Source organism: Myotis myotis, unplaced genomic scaffold (genome assembly GCF_014108235.1).
Source record: "Myotis myotis isolate mMyoMyo1 unplaced genomic scaffold, mMyoMyo1.p scaffold_m19_p_18, whole genome shotgun sequence".
Lineage (NCBI taxonomy): Eukaryota > Metazoa > Chordata > Mammalia > Chiroptera > Vespertilionidae > Myotis > Myotis myotis.
This window is the reverse complement of record NW_023416322.1, coordinates 36033390-36055424: the sequence shown is the minus strand read 5'-3', so window position 1 is coordinate 36055424 and position 22035 is coordinate 36033390. Positions and strand designations below refer to the sequence as shown.

General features: G+C 44.6%; 2 protein-coding genes across 10 annotated transcripts in view; one reads left to right on the top strand and one right to left on the bottom strand.

Moving 5' to 3' along the window:
• SLC16A1 (solute carrier family 16 member 1) overlaps positions 1-3006 on the bottom strand; it is a 42218-nt gene extending 39212 nt beyond the window's left edge. For 2 of the 6 annotated variants that reach the window (XM_036342559.1, XM_036342560.1), the window contains exon 1: positions 2273-2435. The gene's annotated coding sequence lies outside the window, so the exon portion shown is untranslated. Of the gene's footprint in view, positions 1-1127; positions 1150-2272; positions 2436-2984 lie in introns of those variants that run through there. The other 4 variants (XM_036342557.1, XM_036342553.1, XM_036342561.1 and 1 more) reach the window with 4 other exon arrangements.
• Positions 2666-22035, top strand: part of LRIG2 (leucine rich repeats and immunoglobulin like domains 2) — a 110268-nt gene continuing 90898 nt past the window's right edge. For 3 of the 4 annotated variants that reach the window (XR_004973207.1, XR_004973206.1, XR_004973205.1), the window contains exons 1-6: positions 2666-2870; positions 6473-6550; positions 9991-12411; positions 13205-13370; positions 15571-15648; positions 21616-22035. The gene's annotated coding sequence lies outside the window, so the exon portion shown is untranslated. The remainder of the gene's footprint in view (positions 2871-6472; positions 6551-9990; positions 12412-13204; positions 13371-15570; positions 15649-21615) is intronic. The other variant, XR_004973208.1, reaches the window with a different exon arrangement.

The window sequence follows — 22035 nt, the reverse complement described above, 5'->3', positions numbered from 1 at the left end:
CAACAAAACCAGAATGGCCATGTAGGCATTTACAGGGACCTAAATCTTGCATGGGAATGCAAATTATGAAGTGGATTGAAAACACAATGGAAAAGGAGGACATAAGCTGGGAAAAGTTATTACCCAAAATATCAATTTTCAGTATGAAATAATTTATATCCATATTTATAATTTTAGAGAAAGCTCAGGAATGCAAATCTGATTCAATGGGAGTCAAAATACGTAATTCCCAACAAACCATTAACAAGATTTCAGAACTAAGATTACACATCACGAACCCTCCAACCTCAGTTTCCTAATCCTATCCTTTATAATAAAAGGCTAATATGCAAATTGACCGAATGGGGAAATGACTGGTTGCTATGACACCCACTGACCACCAGGGGGCAGCCCCCTGGTGGTCAATGTGCTCCCACAGGGCGAGCGCCACTCAGCCAGAAGCCCTGAGCTGGTGAGGGCAGCTCCCGCCTGTGGCAGTGCTAAGGATGGCCAACTGCAGGCTTAGGCCCTGGAGGAGCAGGCCTAAGCTGTCAATCGCACATCCCCCCCAAGAGCTCCAGGACTGCTAGAGGCCCCCCTCCCCCAACTCCAGTGCACTTATTTCATGCCCCAGGCCTCTAGTCTGCAGTATAAGGGAACCTCAGTGTTCAGTAAGATCTTTTTCCAGAGTTTATATTATATGAGTTAATATTTACACAGCCAAAAGATATGTAAATAATTGAAACACTAATCTGTTGGTTTCATCCTATGGTGGTCTCACCCCCCTCCACCCTTTTTAATCTGTTCAGGTATGTTATAGCCTATTGTGTTAAGTTTACAGCGGAACCTTTAAAACTATTCAGGTACTAAAATCTCACAAAATGCTCTCGACCATAAACTTGCATATTTAACAAAAGTCACTGCAATCCGATGAAAGAACAGCATCTTTACTGTTAATTACTGAAGTATGATCAACTTCTAAGTAATACCCATTACTTGTTTAAAGGGCTAGATGTCTTCAATTCTTTACCTAATGCATGGCAATCTGAAGGCAAATTGTTCCCCAGGGTGTGAGAGTTGGATTTATAGGTACCGTTTAATGCTCAACTAAAAAGCTGGAGATACATAAACTCTCTCCTTCACCTCACCTGGCGGGCTGTGAGCGGACATCACAATTATCAATGCCTAATTCCTGCTCACAGACTTTCCGAACTCACACAATTCAGAGTTCACCCTATCACAACAGTCCAGTAGTTACCGATCCCACGTTTATTTTATCAGGGCATTGGCGCTGTACACACTTTAAAAAAAAAACAACACCCCAGAAAATCTGAAAGAAAAAAAAAATTTCAAAACCGGTTGTGATACATTTTACCGTTATCAGCAGACGCCTACTTATAAGCAGACGCTGGAAACTCGGCCCAAGTAGTGAAGACGTTTGTGAAGATGAATTAATTAACTGCAAACTAGTTTTAGCAACTGCTGGTCGCACCGAGTCAGTCGTGACAAAGCAGCGAAACGCTCACAGGCACGTGGAAGGAGAGGATGCACTGGAACAAAAAGCGTGCAACGGGCCCCGCGCACCGCCATCCTTCAGGCTCCTCTCCACCGGCCGCCGCGGGGACCCCGCGCGCCTGGGCGGCCGTCCTGCAGCCACAGGTTGAATGACCAAGAGCCCCGTCAGCACCGTCACTCGGCAAAGTCCACGCGATCCCGCAGTCACGCCCTGGCGGCGGGCACCGCAGAGCCCCAAAGCTCCCCCGCAGGCCACCAGATCGGACCGGGACCGGCGGGCCGCAGCGCTGGGGCGGGCACGCCGCGAGCCCAAAGGAACTCCCGCCCGCGCCCCTTTCCCGGGTGCGGCATGGGGCCGAGAGAGTCTGGAAGGCACCACGCGAACCGGCCCCACGTCGTCCCCCCCCCCTTTTTTTTTCAGATCCAAAGCATCTCTTACGGAGCCTCCTGAAGGCGAGCGGGGCAGCCACTTCCCCAAGGTCACCGGTACCACGACCCAACTTCTCGGCCAGGCCGGTGACCGGCACCTGACCGCGGAGCCGCACTCGGCGGGGAGGCGCTGTCCCCAGCGCCTCAAGGTCTCCTTCCCCAACCGCTCCGGGGCCACGCGGCTGCCCGCCGCCACGATGCCCCGCCGGGCCGCCTCCCTCCAACCGGAGACCAGATTCTCCGCTCCCCCGAGGCTGCCGCCGCTCCCCCGGGGCTGCCTCCGATCCGCAGAGGCAGCCAGGGCACCCCGGGGTCCGCGCCCAGCGCCGCCGGCGATGACCCAACTAACCGTTATGCGCGGCTCCGGCGGCGAGCGTGTGCGTGACGCGGCGGCGAGGCTGGAATTTCGCGAGGCCCAGGGCCCGGTCGCGTCCTTCGCCCGCTCCCTCGTTGGCTCCCGCGGGCACCCACGCGGCCGGCCGGTCACGTCGCCGCACGCCAGCACTTTGTGGGCTCGGCTGGCGAGGCGGCTTTATAACCTGCGGCGGGGGGGGGCGGGGGGGGGCCGGAGCATGCGCACAGGGGGCGGAGCCGGCCTTCCCGGCCGCCGCCCCCTCCCCCCCGGTACATCCACTCCAACAGCCGCGGGCGCCTCCACACGCTGCCCGGCGCCGGCGCGCGCTCCCGCCCGCTCGCTCCCCACCCCCACCCCCGCGCGCCGGCGCCCCCTCCTCGGCACGTGACCCGCAGCCCCGCGAGACCCGCGCGCCGCGGCGCCGGCACAGCCGCGCTACCCCGCGGATCCAGTCGTCCCTCCACCGTCGGAGGAGTCCGTGGCGACCCGCACGCGGGCTGGACACGGACGTCGGCCTCACCCCCGGTTTCTGAGGAAGAAAAGGGAAAAGCCGCCCAGGACGGAGGCGGCGCGCCCCGGGGGCCTGACTCAGGTTGGGGGAGGGGGGTTGGGGGAGAGGCGCGGGGAGGCGGCTGGACGTGGAGGGCCTGGCCGGGTTTGAATGGGCGCGGGCGCACCTGGCCCGGGGAGAGCCGAGGGCGGTTACCTGGCTGCGGTCTGGCCGGAGCCGAGTGACTCCGGGAAGTCATTCAAGCCCGCAGAGCCTGTTTCCTGTTCTCTGCCGCGGCGGCCGTCATGGAACCGACCTCATCGGGGCTGTGGCGGCTTTGGCGAGAGGATCCGTGGCGCTTTCTTACGGCAGAGCCTGGCCCGTGGCATCGGAGGCATGGTGGGCGTTACACGCAGAAGTCGGGAGAGCCGGGCGGCTCTGAGGGCCACCACGCCGGTCCCGGAGGGAGGGAGTGCGCGCCCGGAACACGGACGTCGGGGAGTGCGGAGGGGCCGAGTGTTCGTGGGCGCCGGACGCCTGGGACCGAGTGGCGTGCTAGCTGGCAGCTCCGCGGGGCGGGTGACAGCCTTAGCCGCTCACCTGACTCGTCCTCACCACCCTGGGCGGCAGGCAGGCATTGCTGTGCCCGGATCGGGGCCTGGCCCGGGGCAGGCCGCCCCTCCAGCCTGCCGTGGTGCCGGGAAGATGGCACCCCGTGAGTCCAGATGGTCTCGAGGGTCCCCTTACTAAAGCGGGGGACAGCGAAGCGAGGAGAGGCCCGGGATGGAGGAAGCCGCAGGGGGGGTGCTCACTGCGCAGTGGAAGAAGGGGGGGCCTTGGAGAAAGGCTCAGGGGTTTAGCCCAGTGCTCCCCTGCTGGCAAGTCTCCGGGGGACCCTTAGCGCTTACTAGCAGTGGTTCTCAACCTTCTGGCCCTTTAAATACAGTTCCTCGTGTTGTGACCCAACCATAAAATTATTTTCGTTGCTACTTCATCACTGTCATGTTGCTACTGTGATGAGTCGTCATGTAAATATCTGATATGGAGGATGGTCTTAGGCGACCCCTGTGAAAGGGTCGTTCGGCCGCCAAAGGGGTCGCGACCCACAGGTTGAGAACCGCTGGAGAGAGAGGCCCGCCTGTGGGGAAGGAGAGGGGGCAGGGAAAGGCCACCGTGCGCCCGGTCCTTTGTTTCCAGGGCTTTCTCTCTCTTGTTGGCGGGAATTCTAGGGGAGGTCTCGGGAGGGTTTCAGAATATTCACCAGTTTTCCAGGGGTGCTCTTTCAGGGTCCTGGTCCCTACGGGCTGGTCAGCACCAGGGTCATGAATCATTGCAGCTGGTCCTGGTGTCCTGTGTTTTGCTGCTCTTCTGGGCCTGGAGTTGAGCTAGGACGGAGGCCTAGATGTCCCCGCCAGTGAGGTGACCTTGTGTATCTGGCTGCACATTGCTCGGTCCGTTTGTTCAGCTGTCTGTCTCAGTTTCCCCATTCTACTTGCCAAGGGGTTTCCTAGCTTCTTACTATCCTGTCTCACTACCACTATTTTGCAAATAAGGGGCCTGAGGCTCAGAGAGGTTAAGTAACTTTCCAGAGGTCACACAGCTAGGAAGTGGCCAACTCCAGTCCAGGGTCTGCTTCTGTCATAAGAACCATTGTAGGTTCTTGAGCAAGACCAGATATCAAAGTGTATAATTGCGGAGTGTCTGTGATGTCCAGGACTTTTAAGCAATGTCAAAAATGTATGAGCCTAGGCCCCTGCCTTTCAAGAGCTTCCAAGTTGTTTGGGGAGATTGGGTCAGGCAGAAATCAACCAGCATCTGATGAGCAGTTGCTGTGTTTCCCAACCTTCCCTTCCCTATACACACATCCCTTCCATTTAATTCTTACAACAACCCTCTGGGATTGGCCTTAAGTGTTTTGCAAATGAAGAACCTGAGATTGTGGTGGAGTGGGTGGGGTTGAAGGATCCAGTTCTGAGAGCTCCCATGTGTGTTCTTCCCACTCACTGTGTTGTGTCTCTTACACACAACAGACAGTTCAACTTTGTAGTAGAAGATAGCGTAACAGTTTTTAAATATTTTTTAATTGATTTCAGAGAGAGGAAGAGGGAGAGAGAGATAGAAACATCAATGATGAGAGAGAATCATTGATTGGCTGCCTCCTGCACACCCCCTACTGAATTGAGCCCTGAAGCCCCCGGCATGTGCCCTGACCAGAAATCAAACAGTGACCTCCTGGTTCATAGAGTGATGCTCAACCACTGAGCCACACTGGCCGGGCTAATAGAAGACAGTTTAGAATATATGGTCAAGTAGTGCTTATGAGCAATAATTGCTTTTTACCCTTGATAAATGCTGAGAAGGGGAAGGCACTCAGGTCATTGTGACTGGGACTTAGAACAGCAGTGCTTTAAGATTGTTAGGGTGGCAACAGCATTCAGGCTAGATAATATGAGAGTTGAGTTAGGAGACAAACTAGGACTGGTTCAGACCTGAACCTATCGGCCTGAACTGTGGTTGTGTAATGGAAATGAGATGATTCCAGGAAACCTCAGAAGAAGACATAGGGGAGCCTAGTGTGGTAGGTTCACAGTATGGACCTGGAGCCAGATCTCCTGAGTAGTTTCAACGTGGCACTTACTAGCTCTGTGTCCTTAGGCAACTCATTTTATCGCTCTGAGCCTCATTCTCTGCTGTCAAACAAGCATAGTACCTACCTCATAGGGTTGTTATGATAATAAAATTAGTATCTACTTTAGTGTTTGGCATACAGTAAGCACTAAATAAATGTATAACCATGGAAAACCATAAAACTAAATTCTAAAGATTAACCTAAAAGGCCCCTCACTTGATACAGCCCTGAGAAAGGGTCCTAACAATCTGTTCACAGGATCTTACTAGTGTACACTGTAATTTTGTATTTTCTTGAAGGTATCTAAAATTATATATGCCCGAGGCCTCACAAAATCTGGATCTGCCCCTAGTAGGAACTGTACTGTTGTGAAAAGAGTATAGGCTTTGGAATCAGAAGGCTTGTTCCCATAGCTTACTGTCTGTACTACTCTAGACAATTAATTCAGTGAACTATTCTGGGCCTCAGTTTCCTTTTCCGGTAAATTGAAGGTAATATCTACCAGCCTGAGCTGTTGTGATAATCAAATAACACTTGCAAAAATGAGTTGTAAAACTTGGAAAGCACTCTATAAGTGTTTACAAATTAATATTATTACAATTTTCCATAAAGTGTATAAGAAGCAAAGATCAAGAGCAACACTAGGGTTTTTAGCTTAAAAAGTAGAAACAGGGCGGGTGAGCTGGCAAAAAGGATGTAATGATGCTGGTAACGTTCTTGCTTTTCTGCCAGGTTTTCTTTCTGATTAATCCATGAGACATTGAAGAAATAAACTAGTAAGCATAGGATCAGAATTTAGAGCTGAGAGGAAATTTAAAATCATTTAGCATATCCCCCACATATTACAGAAATGGAAATTAAGGCCAAGAGAGGCTGACATACTTTCTAAGGCCAGTCTTCTAATAAATGGCACGATCAGAAGAACCGGATCTCCAGGTTCTTACTGTAACAAATGAAATCTTTAAATAAAAGTATTTCATTATGGGGTCTCTCAAAATCAAGCATGGTGCTTGCTCTCTAGTGGCATTTTGGCTTTGTCACAAAATTCCCGAGATTCATTTTTTTTCTCTTAAAGGTTGATAGACTGGATGAGGTGTGGGTAATCTGCTGTTCAGAAGCTGGCTCAGGGAGCAAAAGTTCTGAAGATTTCAAGGTAAGAGTTATAGCTTCAGAAATTAGTAATGGGATAAGCAGGGAAAATGTAAAATTTGAAAATTCATAGCAGCTAGTTATGATTAAAGCTGTGAAAGATAATCACTTTATGTGGAAAGGAGAATAATAAATTACAAAGTTTTTCTCTGGAACTCCACTGCTTCACTTACATTCTCTCAATTATTCCATTATTTCTACACAATCATACTTAATCAAGAGCACTCCTCCATTTATAATTCATAATAATTTAATAAGGAAAATGAAATTTGATTTTGTACCATGTATGAAAAAAGTTGGCAGGCAGATGCCTAGGATAAAGAAGATAATGCCGATTCTAAAAGCATTGTTTCTTTAAAGTAGAGAATTCTCATTCAGAATATCTGCCTCTGGTTTCATGTTGTGTCAAGTGTAGTCCTGCTGCTTCCCAAGGGCTGGATCTAAGATGAATTTGCCATTCTTTAGAGCAGCGGTTCTCAACCTGTGGGTCGCGACCCCTCTGGGGTCAAATGACCCTTTCACAGGGGTTGCCTAAGACCATCAGAAAACACATATATAATTACATATTGTTTTTGTGATTAATCACTATGCTTTAATTATGTTCAGTTTGTAACAGTGAAATTGGGGGTCACCACAACATGAGGAAATGTATTAAAGGGTCGCGGCATTAGGAAGATTGAGAACCACTGCTTTAGAGGAAGACTGATCCAAGTTGGTGAGATGCAATGCACTCCAAGCCCCTCCCTGGCTCCTCCCTGTTTCTCCCAGGCTCTTTTTGCCCTGTTTTGACCTTTCACTTAATCTCACCAGCCTGCAGTTTGGCATCCTAATCAGTTGGCTTCCCTGGTTTTCTGTTAGCAGGAGATAATTTGGTCAACAGAATTTGGTAGAAAAACAAGTTGGTTGCAATAAAAATTTCCTCAGTATGACAAATTAGTCAAAAATGATTTTTCCCACTCACTGGCTTTTTGTGAGTTTGGTACATTTTGGTGGTCAAGGATTATTTTTACTGCTTCTTTGGGTTTTTTTTTTTTTGAGAATTTTTAATGTACAAGTGTATATTTTTCAAGGAAGCATACTGTATGTACTGTTTATCACATTTTTTAGTATTTGCCATGACTTTGATAATAAGGCATATTTATATGGTTTTTAAATAATTATCTAAAGTGAATTTAGATTAAAAAGCACAAGATTTGGGGGGGTAGACTAAAAAATTAGGATAAACCTACAGTAATGCTGAAAGACTTTAAAGTTTACAAAACAATCCATATGGGTAACAAGTAACTTGTTTTTAACTCATTGCCTCAGGCTCTCTTTACCTGTGGCCGTCCAGTGCCCATGCCCCCAGTCCATTCCTCAATGTGGTGTGACTTGGTTCCTGGTCCTTGTATGTTGGCACAGGGGAGTTTTGGCCTATGCTCTTTGTAACCTACATGACTGTGCAGGATCTTTCCTAGCGAGCATTTTTTCTAGGCATGGTCTTATGTATTTGCCAGACTCATCTACCCCCCCCCCTTGACCTTGGCTAACCCTGAGTGCCTTCCTCCTTTTTATTTCTCCCTGCTTCCCTTCTTCCCTCCCCTCCTTTCCTCCATCCTTCTTTCTTTCCCTCCCTTCCTGTCTTTAGTATTCTGGGCAGATGAGGGTAGGTGAATACTACTAATTATAATAATGATAAATAGATGATAGCTAGGATTTAGGAAGTAGTTATTATATGCCAGGCATTGATCTAAGCACTTTATACATATTAACTCATTTACTCATAAAATTCTATAAACCTCATTTTACATACAGATACAGTGGTAACAGATACAGAGTTTAAGTAACTTGCCCAAGGTCAAATCAGTATTGTCTGGAGTCATAAGAAAGTAGTCATCATTTAGTTCTCACCAAATATGCATGAAATTATCATTTATAACTTAATACTATAGGCGACTAATCCATAGACTTAGAAGGCCATCTTGATTTAGGTAGACCCTCTTTTGGGTTCCTTCTACCCCTGGTAGAGCTAAATATTCATTATGAAAACTTGGCCATGAAAGCTGCCTCTGAAACCAGAAGGTTTAAGATCGTCTATATTCCAGACGTTCTGGGTGATCTGGAGTCTATATTCCATGTTGTGAGATCTTTCAGTGCGATAATGTGGACCTCTGGCCTTCGCCCAACAGCAGCAGCAGGTAGTTGGAACTCCTGAACAGTTACACCTCAAGCCTGGTGTGGCTCAGGAACAGTGCGGATGCTGCATGCTGACTTGAAAGACACCCCTGGAATGAGTGATTTGCTGGAAGTGATTTGTTTAAGGCCAGTAGGGGTGGTTGGATAAATCTAAGAAAAGTGGCATTCATAGTGCAGGGAGCCATGGGAGACTGCCAGTTCTAACAAAGTAGCTGCTGATAATTTCGTGACAGAATTTCAAGAACATGTAGAGGCCAAGGGATTTGTTTCCCAACAAGTGTTCAATTGTGACAAGACAGGCCTCTTCTGGAAGAAAATGCCAAAGAGGACCTACATCACCCAGGAGGAGAAGTCATTGCCAGGACACAGCCAAGAAGGACAGTTTGATGTTATTGTGTGGGAATGCAAGTGGGGACTTTACATTGAAGCCTCTACTTATCTGCCATTCTGAAAACACACAAGTTTTCAAGAAAAAAATAATGTCATGAAAAATAAGTTGAATGTGATGAAGAGGGCTAATAGCAAAGCTTGGGCAACCAGCCAATTTTTTATAGAGTGGATTCAAGTGTTTGCTCCAAGTGTGAAGAAATACCTCCAGGAAAAACAGTTGCCACTCAGGTTACTTGTAATAGATAATGCTCCTGCCCACCTTCCATGCTTTTGGAGGCCGAGGTGGTAGAGGAGTACAGCCTCATCACCCCTAGGTTCTAGCCACCTGACACAACTCCTCTTATCCAGCTATGGGCCAGCAGGTCATTTCTAATTTTAAGAAACTCTACACAGCCCTGGCTGGTTTGGCTCAGTGGATAGAGCATCAGCCCAAGAACTGAAGGGTCCTGGGTTCGATTCCAGTCTGGGTTGCAGGCTCGTTCCCGACCCTGGTCGGGATGCGCCAATCAATGTGTCTACATCAATGTTTCTTTCTCTCTGTTTCTCCTCTTCCCTTCCACTCTCTAAAAATCAATGAAAAAATACCCTCGGGTGAGAATTAACAAAAAGGAAAAGAAAAAAAACTCTGCACAAAGGCACTGTTACAGAGATGTTTTGAGGTGACCTCTGAAACTAATCTAACCCTCAGGAGTTCTGGAAGGAGCATTTTAATATCCTCCCTTGCTTAAGGCTCAGAGACAAAGCATGGGGGGAAGTGTGTTTCAGGACCATGCAATCAACCTGGAAGAAATTGTGGGCTGAGTCTGTTGCTGAAAGAGACTTGTAGGTCTTTGGGGATGAGTCTGTGTGTGTTGTGGAGGATATTGTGTCTCTGGGCAGGTCCATGGCCTGGAGTTGGATGATGATGATGGGGAGGAGTTGGTGGAGGACCACAACACTGAGCTGACCACCGAGGAACCCCAGGATCTTCAGAGGAAGCAGCAACAAACAGCAGCTGAAGAACTCTCTTCAGAGGAGGGAAGGGAGGATTTTCCTACTTCACTAATTAAGGAAATGCTTGGAAAATGGTGAGAAATGCGAAGTTTTATTGAGAAATATCACCTTGACAAGTAGCAACCATTCAATAAACTTGTTCAATGACAATGCAGTGTTTCACTTCAGGCCACGTGTTAAAACACAGGCATAAACAAACATTGGATACGTTTTTAGTGAGACAGGCTCAGTGAGCCTGAAGCAGTTCTAGTGGAGCAAAGAGACAAAAGACCACCCCAAAAGAACAGCTACCTGACGTTTTTATGGAAGGGGACTCCCCTTCCAAACAATAATATCCCTCCTTTGCATATTCAGTCATCAATAGCTATCAACATTAAAGTTCTAGTGTGTATGTAAATTTTCATTTTTTTATTGTACATATCATTTCCTTTTTGTTAGATTTACATTATATGTCCTTTTTGTTTTTAAAGTGTTTATAGATTAAACAGTACATTAGACATGTTCTGTGTATAAGAAAAGTTAAGCCTTAGCCAGTTTTGGATAGAGCGTCGGCCTGCAGACTGAAGGAAGGGTCCTGGGTTAGATTCTGGTCATGGGCACAAACCCAGGTTGCAGGCTCGATCCCCAGTAGGGGGCAGCCAATAAGTGATGCTCATCATTGATATTGCTATCTCTCCCTCTCACTTCCTCTCTGAAATCAATAAAAAAGTATTTTTTAAAAAGTTAAAATGCAGTCACGTGGGGATCTGGAATAGATTATTTACATTACTTCTAATGGGAAAAAATCATTTCGGTTTTCAAACAAATTGTTTCTTCTCTTGGTATACATATTGCTTGGTAGGTCTACGTATATGGCTAATAAAAATGTGTTGATTATTTCAAAGTGGTGGGTGTCAATGTATGATAATAAATGATGGTAAATAGCAGCTAACATTTACACAGCACAGCCTCTGTGCCAGGCACTGTCATAAGCATTTTGCATAGAGTTGCTCAATATAAAACCACTTTATCTGGTTGTCTTTATTTTTCTGGCAAAACTCTTTAAGAATCTGTGCTGCAGTAAATTCCACAGTTCAGCTTTCACCTCCCCAACAAGAATAATTAGAATTCCAATATCTTCCCTTTATCACTTTGACTCCAAGAAACCATTCCTGTTTAGATCCATGTTTGTCTCCAAGGCTTGACTGGTGTGACTCAGTGACCTAGGTCACTGGTTCCCTTCCTGGTCAGGGCATATGCCTGGGTTGTGTGCTTGATCCCCAGCAGGAGCCTGCAGGAGGCAGCTGAGCAATAATGTTTCTCTCTTACTGATGTTTCTGTTTCTCCCTCTCCCTCTGTTCCTAAATAAACTACCAAACAAATCTCCGGGAACATGAAGGGTACCTTGTAAAATCTACTCCCGTAAAAAATAATGAGGCATTTGAGGTATCTCAAAAACAACAGGGGTGAACAGGTGGGAAAATGGGCACAAGAATGGAATCAGCCAGCACCGGTTTGGCTCAGTGGATGGAGCGTCAGCCTGCGGACTGAAAGGTCCCAGGTTCGATTCCGGTCAAGGGCATGTGCCTTGGTTGCGGGCACATCCCCAGTGGGACACGTGCAGGAGGCAGCTGATCGATGTTTCTCACTCTATCCCTTTCCCTCTATGTAAAAAATCAATAAAATGTATTTAAAAAAAAAAGAATGGAATCAGTATTTAACCAAAAAGGAAGTGCAAGTGACCAAAACAAAATACAGGAAAATGTGCAGTAATCAAGTATGGATATTGATAAGGGTTTCTCTAAATTATAAAGCCCAAGAACCTCAAGAGTTCTTCATGTGGCACATTGGCAAAAGTTTCTTTAAGTTATAAAACCAGTTTTATTACCCTCAATGTGCCTGGAAACCATCAGTCATATATTGCTGGTAGAAATAATTCTGCTTATGAGAACTTATCCTTAGGAAATAATCAGCTATTCTTGTACAAGCTTGTTCACTAAAGTATTATTTAAAATAAAGACTATAAAAAACTTAGATCTCTAACAATAATAGGTGAGTTTTTGTGGTGTTTCTAGGTGATCACAAATGCAGTCATGAAAAAAAACCATACTTTAGAAAAATGTCAGGAAATGATGTATGATTAAAGAATGCATGTTTCGCCCTGACCTGTGTGGCTTCGTTGTTTGGGCGTCATCCTGTGCACTGAAAGGTTGCAAAATCTGAGTTATTGATGGCTGATGTTGAAATGTCTGATGCAGTTTTAATCTACAATTAAAATATGGTTGTCAAAGAATGTAGTACACACTTGTATTGGAAAGGTAACATCAGGTACATATTTCTTCATACAATTATACGCTCAACCAGTATTTATTGAGCTTCTACTTTGAGACAGACACCCTGGACATAAAGAAGTAATCGAGAGTCTCAAACCCTGACTTTGGAGCTCACAGTCTAGTGTATAACCGTCTCTACTAAATTACATATTACAAGGCAGGAATCTTGTCTTATTTGTGAATAAAATGAATATAGTAGTTTTTCTTTGAATACTGTAGGCTAAATGAATGAATTTACCAGGGGGCTACTTTGCCCTAAACATAACTAAACATTTCCTAAGTGTAACATAAACTTGTGGGAGTTGAGAAATAATGTGGACTAAGAGGCCCTGAAATAACCTCACTACTAATTTTAGCATGCTCCTTCCAAAGCCAGCCAATCAGTCAAACCACCCAGAATTGGGTCTAATACCTGGTTATGAAAAGATTTCCGACAAAACTCATTTAAATGTGGGCACCCAATGATAAAGCAAGTAGCCTTCGTGCTCAGAGACTGCTGTCATTTCGATTATAACAGATTTTTGTCATCGTAATTTTCTTTAAAAGGAAAACCCTTTGACATTTATTTTATAATAGTTTCCATAGTAACATGAGATAACTTGGGGAAGTAATCTAAGAAGTTATATGACCCAGCATTTTTTAAGAAGCAAGTAACAGATTTTAGCGCCAATACTTAGCGGAAATCTCTAAAGTAATATATTTTTAAATGATTAGAACTACAGGAGTTTTTAATTTTTTGGAGATTGTTAATGTTATCTTTTCATTTGCTGATATCTCAATCAAATCAGGATCTGTACTCTTCGATCAAAGAAGCAAAAAGCTTATCGTGGCCTTCTTCTGTTATCTCCCCTGTAAATAAGGTTTTTCTACCTTAACTACCTGGGGAAGTAAACACAATATGAACAGGCAAAGATTTGGCCCTCCCTAGGTCTGGACCACCTAACGGATAAAGCGGTGCGTACCTGGGACCTCTGTGAGTTACCCTATACTGTTCTTCCAAAGGAAAGAGGATAGATTGTCCTCTGGGCTGATCCAGATGGGGGAAGACAGCAGCAGTATGTGACCTTGTGTTCTGACATGGTTCTGGCATCTGGACAGAAGTTGGTAGCCTGTGCTTTGTCTCTTTCTAGCAAGTAGAGACTAGGTACCTGGGCCTAAAACAACCAATTCACCAGAGTCCATGCTTCCTTGAGAGTATGAGAAAGGGGTCCCTGTTTTCTTGGCATTTGGTTATCACTCTCAGCTGAGCTTTAAAGCTCTGCTAATGAGCAGGCAGCACGCCAGGAAGAGATACATGAGCTTGGATCTCAAAGGGTGTGTACTCTGAAGCTGAAATCAAACCAGAACATCTGATGTGTGTCATACACAGTGAGGGAGGAAGGACTACTGACAGAAATGTCACACGAAGCTGCTTTTAGCACTTGGCTTTCAGCGATGAGCTTCCTCCCCTACCACTACGCCCCACCCTCCTCCTGCATGAATGGCATTTAGGGCCCTGCACGTTCCCTGCACTCTGAAAGGCTGTGTGTATCTGTTACGTCAGTCTGGCTCCTGGCTATTGGATGTGCCTGATGGGCTGTGGGAGTGATGGCCTCAGTTGCTGTTTGGGTCAGGAAAGAGTGTGTGTCCTGCCCTAAAAGGTAAGGAATATGGCCTATGGTCCTAATTAAACTACTTGTTAATGTCCTTTGAACACTTTCTTGTACCACTTATCCAGCTATATAATTATGTAATCCTGTGTGACTCCATAGTAGGGGTTGTGAGGACAAACTATTCCTTCCATTTGGAATCCTCTTCCCCTCACTTTTCCACTGACAAATCCTCCTTATCCTTTGGATTTAAGTTGAAACATCAGTTTCTTCCTTGTTACTAGTATCCTGTATAGTTCCCCATGCCTGATTACTGCTTGCCTTTGCACATCACTGCAATCTAAATTCTTATCATCTTGGAAAGTTGTTCTCAACTCCCTAAGCAACTATTTCTATGAAGATTGCAGTCTGTTTTCATTTTTAAATGAAACCAAGAATCAAAACTGAGCCTGGCCGGTGTGGCTCAGTAGTTGAGCATCAATCCATGAGCCAGCAGGTCCCCGGTTTGATTCCTGGTCAGGGCACGTGCCCAGGTTGTAGGGGGTATGCAGCAGGCAACTGATCTTATCAATGTTTCTCTCCCTTCCTCTCTCGAATCAATAAAAAAATAAAAAAAAAAATTTTAAATCAAAACTGGCTTTTGAGTTGAGTGTTTTGTGTTCCCGTATTTTAGTAAAAAAAAAATCAATAAGCCCTGGCCTGTGTAGCTCAGTTGGTTGCGTGCCATTTTGTGCACGGAGAACTCACTGGTTTGGTTTCTGGTCAAGGCACATGCCTGAGTTGTGGGCTTGAATCCCCAGTAAGGGGTATACAGGAGTCAGCCCACGAATGTTTCAACCATCATTGTTTCCTCAACCAAAACATTAAAAAAAAAAAAAAAAATTAAGCCCAGGCTGGTATGGCTCACTTGGAGCATTGTCCATACACCAGAAGGTTGTGGGTTCAATTCCCAGTCAGGGCATGTAAGAGGCAACCGATCGGTGTTCTCTCTCATTGATATCTCTGTCTCTATCTGTCTATCTCCCCCCTCTTTCCTCTCTCTAAAATCAATTTAAAAAATAAAAAATCATTAAGATCCTAAGGAAAATAGTTCATGTAATCAAATTACTTTCGAGAACAAGTTTGCCAACTCCAAATAAATTCTTACAAAATACCTTCTTGTAAACTCTAGATGTTTCTGAAATACTAACCTGACCTTGAGTAATCTGATCTAGAAACTTTTCAGGGTAGGTTCATAGTTGAAATGAGGAACATCAGCTTCACATGCCATTTATTCATTGATTTATTGATTCAATAATTTTTAGTGAACACTAAAGGCCAGACACAATTCGAGGTAATTGGGAATATCAGTAAATTCTTGCCCTCAAGGGTATAATTACAGGACTGCTTTGGTCTAGACAGTACTCATCGGACCTTCCATTGCTCCCCTGCTTTTCCCAGCCTCCCTTCAGTTAGGCTGAGGTCATGTGATTACTTCTGGCTGATGGCCTGTGAAGGAAGTGACTTGCATTACTCAGGCTGAGGAAGTTAAAAGCTGATGCAACTCCCTTCTTTCCCCCTCACAGCAACCTCGAAGGTGACATGTTCCACCGGGTACCTCTATGAGATGGCGGATGCTGTGTCGTCTTGGCTACTGAGTGAAGGTGTGTAGTAGAGCATTACAGTCTTCACCACCTGCCAACCTGTGCTAGATTTATGGCATGTTGAGACATACATTTTGTTGGTTAAACCACTAAAATTCAGGGTTTGACTGCTGGGGCAGCCAGTATTAACTACCCTGAGTAATATAACCCCGATTATTTAGTACCTTTTATGTGCTAGGGTACAGTCCTAGGCTGTTTGCGATAGTGAGTTGTTGTAAAAGCCCTGTCCATTCTCCTTGCCAAAAGGGAGGTGTTTTCAGTATTCATCCCGAACTACTATATTCATTTTCACCAGATCGCTCGCTCTCTTTCTCTTAACAGTAGCACTAGGATTGATACAAACCTTGAAATCTTAGAGAGAAAGGGAGATTTTAGGCTTATTTTGGAGGTATGAGTCCTTATCCTGATTCTTTGGCTGTTTGAGTGGACTATTTAATCTGTTATACTGTTCCCATCGATAACATTTGGGCTAATATTTTGCTCCTAATATTACAAGGTTATTATGATGACCAAAATGAGTTAACTATATGAGCTGTGAAGCATTTATACAAATACAATATTACCATTCTTACTGAATCTAAGATACCAACCATTGTAGGGCACACCCTTATTTTGTATGCCACTAAGAAATAAAATAATGCTGCAAGCTAATCTATGGCACAGTGCATTCTTATTGCTCAGCCCTTATTAAAGGGCTTAGTTGGGTCTATTTAAACATTGATTTTTTTATCATATATCACACTGGTACATCGATACAAGGGAAATAATTTAGTGAATGTAGTCCAAAATGTCTTCACAGTCAGAGTCTTTTTTGAGTAACTTCAACTCTGAGTCATAGATGCCTATTTTCAATACAATATCACCCTTTGTGCCCTCAAGCGTGCCCTGGTGATGCTCCATTCCTGAAGGAGGGTGCCACCGTTTTTTTCTGGGATTTTTTCCCCAAGCTTGTGGCATTTATTCTGCAAGTTTTGAGGCTGGTATTTTCTTGATCTTCCAGGTGTCAATTGAAGGTTTTCAGGCATCAACCAAGATCCCTATTTCTTGCATAAATGGTGCTTAAGTAATTTTAAAAAAATGTTTTATTGATTTTTTTTTTTTTAGAGAGGGAGGGAGAGGGAGGGAGAGATAAAACATTGGTGAGAGAAAAATTGGGGACCGGGCCTGCAACCTGGGGATGTACCCTGGCTGGGAATCGAACTGTGACCTCCTGGTTCACCGTGACGCTCAACCAAGTGAGCCACACCAGCTGGGCTTAAGGGATTTTTTTTGACTGAAATGTCTGTGGGTTTTAGTTGTTCAATGATGCCACCAGGAATAACAACCAAACTTGCAGATGAGCAGACAGTAGCAACTGTGTCAACAGCTGAGCAGTGTAAACAACTGAAAGCACAATTGTCTCAATTTCTGATGTTAAAATGCAAAAATATATGTATCCTGAAATATAGTATTGGTGTTTTGTGTTTGTTTTGTTTGTTTGTTTAGATTTTTGTTTTTACAAATAGGCATATATGATGCGGCCCTAAGAAGCTCAGTCACCCAGGACCTCACTCACCCTTTCTTCCTTGATCTCCATCCCATTGTTAGCACTTTAATCCAAGCCATCGCAGTCTTAAATCTAAGACAGCCCAATTAGAAGGGCTTGCGGTTTAGGGGAAAGAGAACTGGGTGTGGTTTCTGAAGACTTGAGTCTGACTCTCAGCCCTGCAACTTTTCAGATGTGCTGCTTTAAAGTGCAAGTCACCGCCCTGGGGGAAATATGCAATTCAGCAAGTTTTAGGGAGAGTTTAAAGTTCACTTTGTGGACTGTAAAATCTATATGTAAAAGGAAGAGAACTAATATGTATTGATGGCTTGGTATTTTGCATGCATTGCCCCATCTTATCTGATATAAATTCTAAGACACATAGTGTCTTGATGGTTGTCACATAGCTATATACATTGACTTCCTGTTTATACACATTGACTTCCTATGAATCCATTTTACGCTGTATTAAACCTTTCTCACAAAATATCTCTTTCATTGGATCACAGACAAGTTGGTGAGTTCCTAACTGCTGTCCCCTTAATTGCTCTTGCCTTGTAGCCAGAAACATTTGAAATAAGAGACCCTCAGGTTACCAATGTCCTGCCCTCTGACTCTGGTGGCAAACTCTCCCCTGAGGCTCATGCAGAAAGTTTTAAGTCCAAAATGAACCCAAGATTCAGGGTGTGGATCTAGACAGATACCAGACGATTTAAACAGATGGAAGTTCACAGAACGTTGGCATTCAAACAGCTGGCCATAGAAACCAGAGGCCCCAGTGACAAGATATAGTGTTGGGACCTATAACTCTATTCATGGCAGGACAAGTTACCAGCAAGAAATCTAGTTCTGGGGGAATAGAAATATAAGGCAGGAACCTCCCCAAAGCTAGATTGCTTTTGAGACTTGATGCTTTGAAATAATGACCTAATCTCATCTTTTTCTAGCAGGAAGAATTTGAATTTTTGAATAGGAGTGAAGCTTAATCTACAAGTTAGGGTTATTGATTCAGCTCAAAGGCTAGAGCAGCGGTTCTCAACCTGTGGGTCGCGACCCCTTTGGGGGTCGAATGACCCTTTCACAGGGGTCGCCTAAGACCATCAGAAAACACATATATAATTACATATTGTTTTTGTGATTAATCACTATGCTTTAATTATGTTCAATTTGTAACAATGAAAATAAATCCTGCATATCAGATATTTATGATTCATAACAGTAGCAAAATTACAGTTATGAAGTAGCAACAAAAATAATTTTATGGTTGGGGGTCACCACAACATGAGGAACTGTATTAAAGGGTCGCGTCATTAGGAAGGTTGAGAACCACTTGGCTAGAGGAATATGAGGTTAAGAGCTAAGCAGATTATTACACTAGATATATGAAATGCTATCTTGAAATACTAATAGGTGGAAGGAGGTGCTATTAAAGCAGTAAACTGTATTATATTTCAGATGTCCACAGGAGAGAGGACTTTGTGAAGCTTTAGAGGAGCAAAGACCTACAAAAATTGGGAGACTTCCAAGACCTATCTGAAGGCCACCATCTTTAGGACACCTTTCCTAGCACGATTGTTGTAGTATTTAATTTGTAAATGTGACACTCATCGTTCTCTGGTTAATTTTATGTATATATACATTGACTTCCTGTTAAGATTTTAAGCTTAAGGGTAGTAATAGTATCTTACCTTTAAAAATATTCTGTATGGCCCTAACCGGTTTGGCTCAGTGGATAGAGCGTCAGCCTACAGACTGAAGGGTCCCAGGTTCAATTCCGGTCAAGGGCATGTACCTTGGTTGCAGGCACATCCCCAGTCGGGGGTGTGCAGGAGGCAGCTGATCGATGTTTCTCTCTTGTCAATGTTTCTAACTCTGTATCCCTCTCCCTTCCTCTCTGTAAAAAGTCAATAAAATATATTTTAAACAAATATTCTGTATGTACAATACCTAGCATAATGCTAATGTAATGCTAAGAAAACTTAGTACTGTCAGTCCTTCCTGTTTAAATCTGGCAGGGATTATATCCTGCATGATTTGTAAAGGTGAGAACACAGATAACTTTTTACCACTCAAAACATGTTTTTCTGCTAACCCAGCCACTCCCGAAAATCTATCTTATTTGCAGAACTATTGCAAAATCTTACACTCTTTACTTCACTGGAATGCCCTTGTAATTGCCAAATGTTGCCTTGCCTCATGGAAATTCTTGACCAGACCTATGGATTTGCCAGCCCTTGTAGCTGTTGACTTTGAAGTCCAATGCAGCTAAAACATCAAAACAAGCAATATTTCTTAGGCACTGGACTACTTGCCAACAAAGGTACAGACATACCTTGTTTTATTGTGCTGTGCTTCATTAAGCTTCACAGACATTGTAGTTTTTACAAACTGTAGGCAACACCCTCCACCAGCAAAAAAAGAAAAAAACTCAACTTAATTGTGGTACTTGCTTTATTGTGGTGGCTGGGAACTGAACCTGCAGTATCTCTGAGGTATGCCTGTATAAGGATATGATCTTTGCCCTCCAGTAGTTTATAGTTTATATAAAAACAAGCATGAATATTTCATTAGTAGGTAAAGGCAAGTCACAGTTATAAGTAGTGGAAGGGCAATGATACGAAAAATGGTTCTAAGAATTCACTGGACGATGAAATGACCTTTTTACCTAGAAAGCCGAGAGAGCCCTGTAGGCACTTCTCGTGTCCTATTTTCCTTCGCGTCATTATTTTCATAATGCACTTACAGAAAACATATGATGTCCTGTCCCATCAGATCTTTCACGTACCTTGGTCCATCTCCTGGGTTTTAGGTTCTCACCTCTTGACCTGAGATTACTCTGTGGCACCCAATGAGATTCCTGCCTTGGGAAGGTCGTCTTCCTCTTGTTGCTGCTAATTCTATACATTAGAGCCTGTACTCTTATTGATTTATTTTTAAGTTTTCTAGTCCTGTGGTCCTTGGACTGGTACCAGACCACAAATATGTATTTCTTCATGTTGTCACAAGACTTACTCTCATCCCCCAGGACATAATGTGACTTCTGTGCATCCCCATCATTCTGGCTGGAAAGTCTTTCTTGAACAGCCTTTTCTTCTGAGATTAAGGGCTTTGTCAAAGGCAGTGCAATAGCCACTGCCTCCTATTTCACCTCATTTTCCCTGCTCCCTCCCTACCTTCTCTCCCTTGGCAACTTCATCTGTTTCCCTCTGAGAATGAATGTTACCCATTCCAACTCTTCAGTGTGTTCTAAAAGGAGAGAGAGTCTGAGTATGAGTCAACTTTATTTCTGGTACTGAACCCTGTCTGTGCTCTGGTTAGTTGGCCTAAGGAGAAGGAAGGTATGTGCAATTTCTGATTCTCTTGCTATGAAAGACGAATGACAGTTAACCCATTTTATTATTTTAAAAGAGATCCATTTAAAAGAGAGTTATAACATACTAAACTCCTCTTATTTGCACATAGGGCATTACAAAGTATTTATGGTGCTTTATATGTTACTGTTGTTTTTTATGTGTGTGTGTGTGTGTGGTTTTTTAATCTTTATTGTTGAAAGTATTACATATGCCCCGTGCATTTGTGTTTTAAAAAATATATTTTAGTGATTTTTTACAGATAGGAAAGTAGAGGGATAGAGAGTTAGAAACATCGATGAGAGAGAAGAAGCACCAATCCACCGCCCCCTACACACCTCCCACTGGGGATGTGCCCACAACCAAGATACATGACCTTGACTGGAATCGAACTCGGGACCCTTCAGTCCACAGGCCAATGCTCTATTCACTGAGCCAAACCGGTTAGGGCCCCGTGCGTGTTTTTTACTTGATTTTGGAGGGGGCAGGGGAGAGAAAAAGATCGATGTGTGAGAGAAACATCAATCAGTTGCCTTCTGCACAAGGATCGAACCCGTCACCTTTTGGTGTATGGGACAACGCTCCAACTAACTGAACCACACTGGACAGGGCGTTTATAAGTGTTTGTTTGTTTGTTTAATATATTTTCATTGATTTCAGAGAGGAAGGGAGAGGGAGGGAGTCAGGGAGGGAGTGGGGGAGAGAGAGAGAGAGAGAGAGAGAGAGAGAGAGAGAAGCATCAATGATAGAATCATTGATCGGCTGCCTCCTGCATGATCGAGCCCACAACCTGGGCATGTGCCCTTGACCAGAATCGAACCCAGGACCTTTCAGCCCGCAGGCCGATGCTCTATCCACGAAGCCAAACCAACTAGGGCAGTATTGGTTTTTTTTAACCTTGGTGTTGACTTCTTAGGCAAAAACAGAATCAAACTACCCTAGGAGATAGATCAGCAGGCGTCTGCCTGGAGGCCGGGTAGGTGAAAATGCTCTCCTTCAACTTTTCTAGGTTTAGAGAGTGTAACTGCCACCTGCCCTTCTGTCCTCACCTTTAATTCCAGTGATTTGTGTTTGCTCCTGTGTCTCCATTAGAAGGTAGTTTCCTCCAGGAGAGAACCTGTTTTCTTATTCATCTTCATTTCCCTTCACATCGTCAAGTGGTACACAGCATATGCCAGAGCTCAACCAACATTTGGAATCAGTCAAGCAGGTCTGGCCAGAGTGGTAGCTGGCTTTGTGGAAGTCTTTCAACTCTGTGTGCCAGCTCTCACAACAACAACAACAACAACAACAACAACAGGAGTTCCCTGTGGCAACCATGAAAGGCAACTCCCCTGAGAGCCAGTGACAACAAGAGAAAGGGCAAGATGTCCAACGGTGCCAGGGAACAGCTCCGAGGAACTGTATCCAGAACAGACTATTGGAGAACACCCACATTCAACAGCAGTGTCTCCGACTCTCAGCACTCAGCAGACGGCCTCCGAGAGACCTTGTCCCACCCCGTGTCTCCCA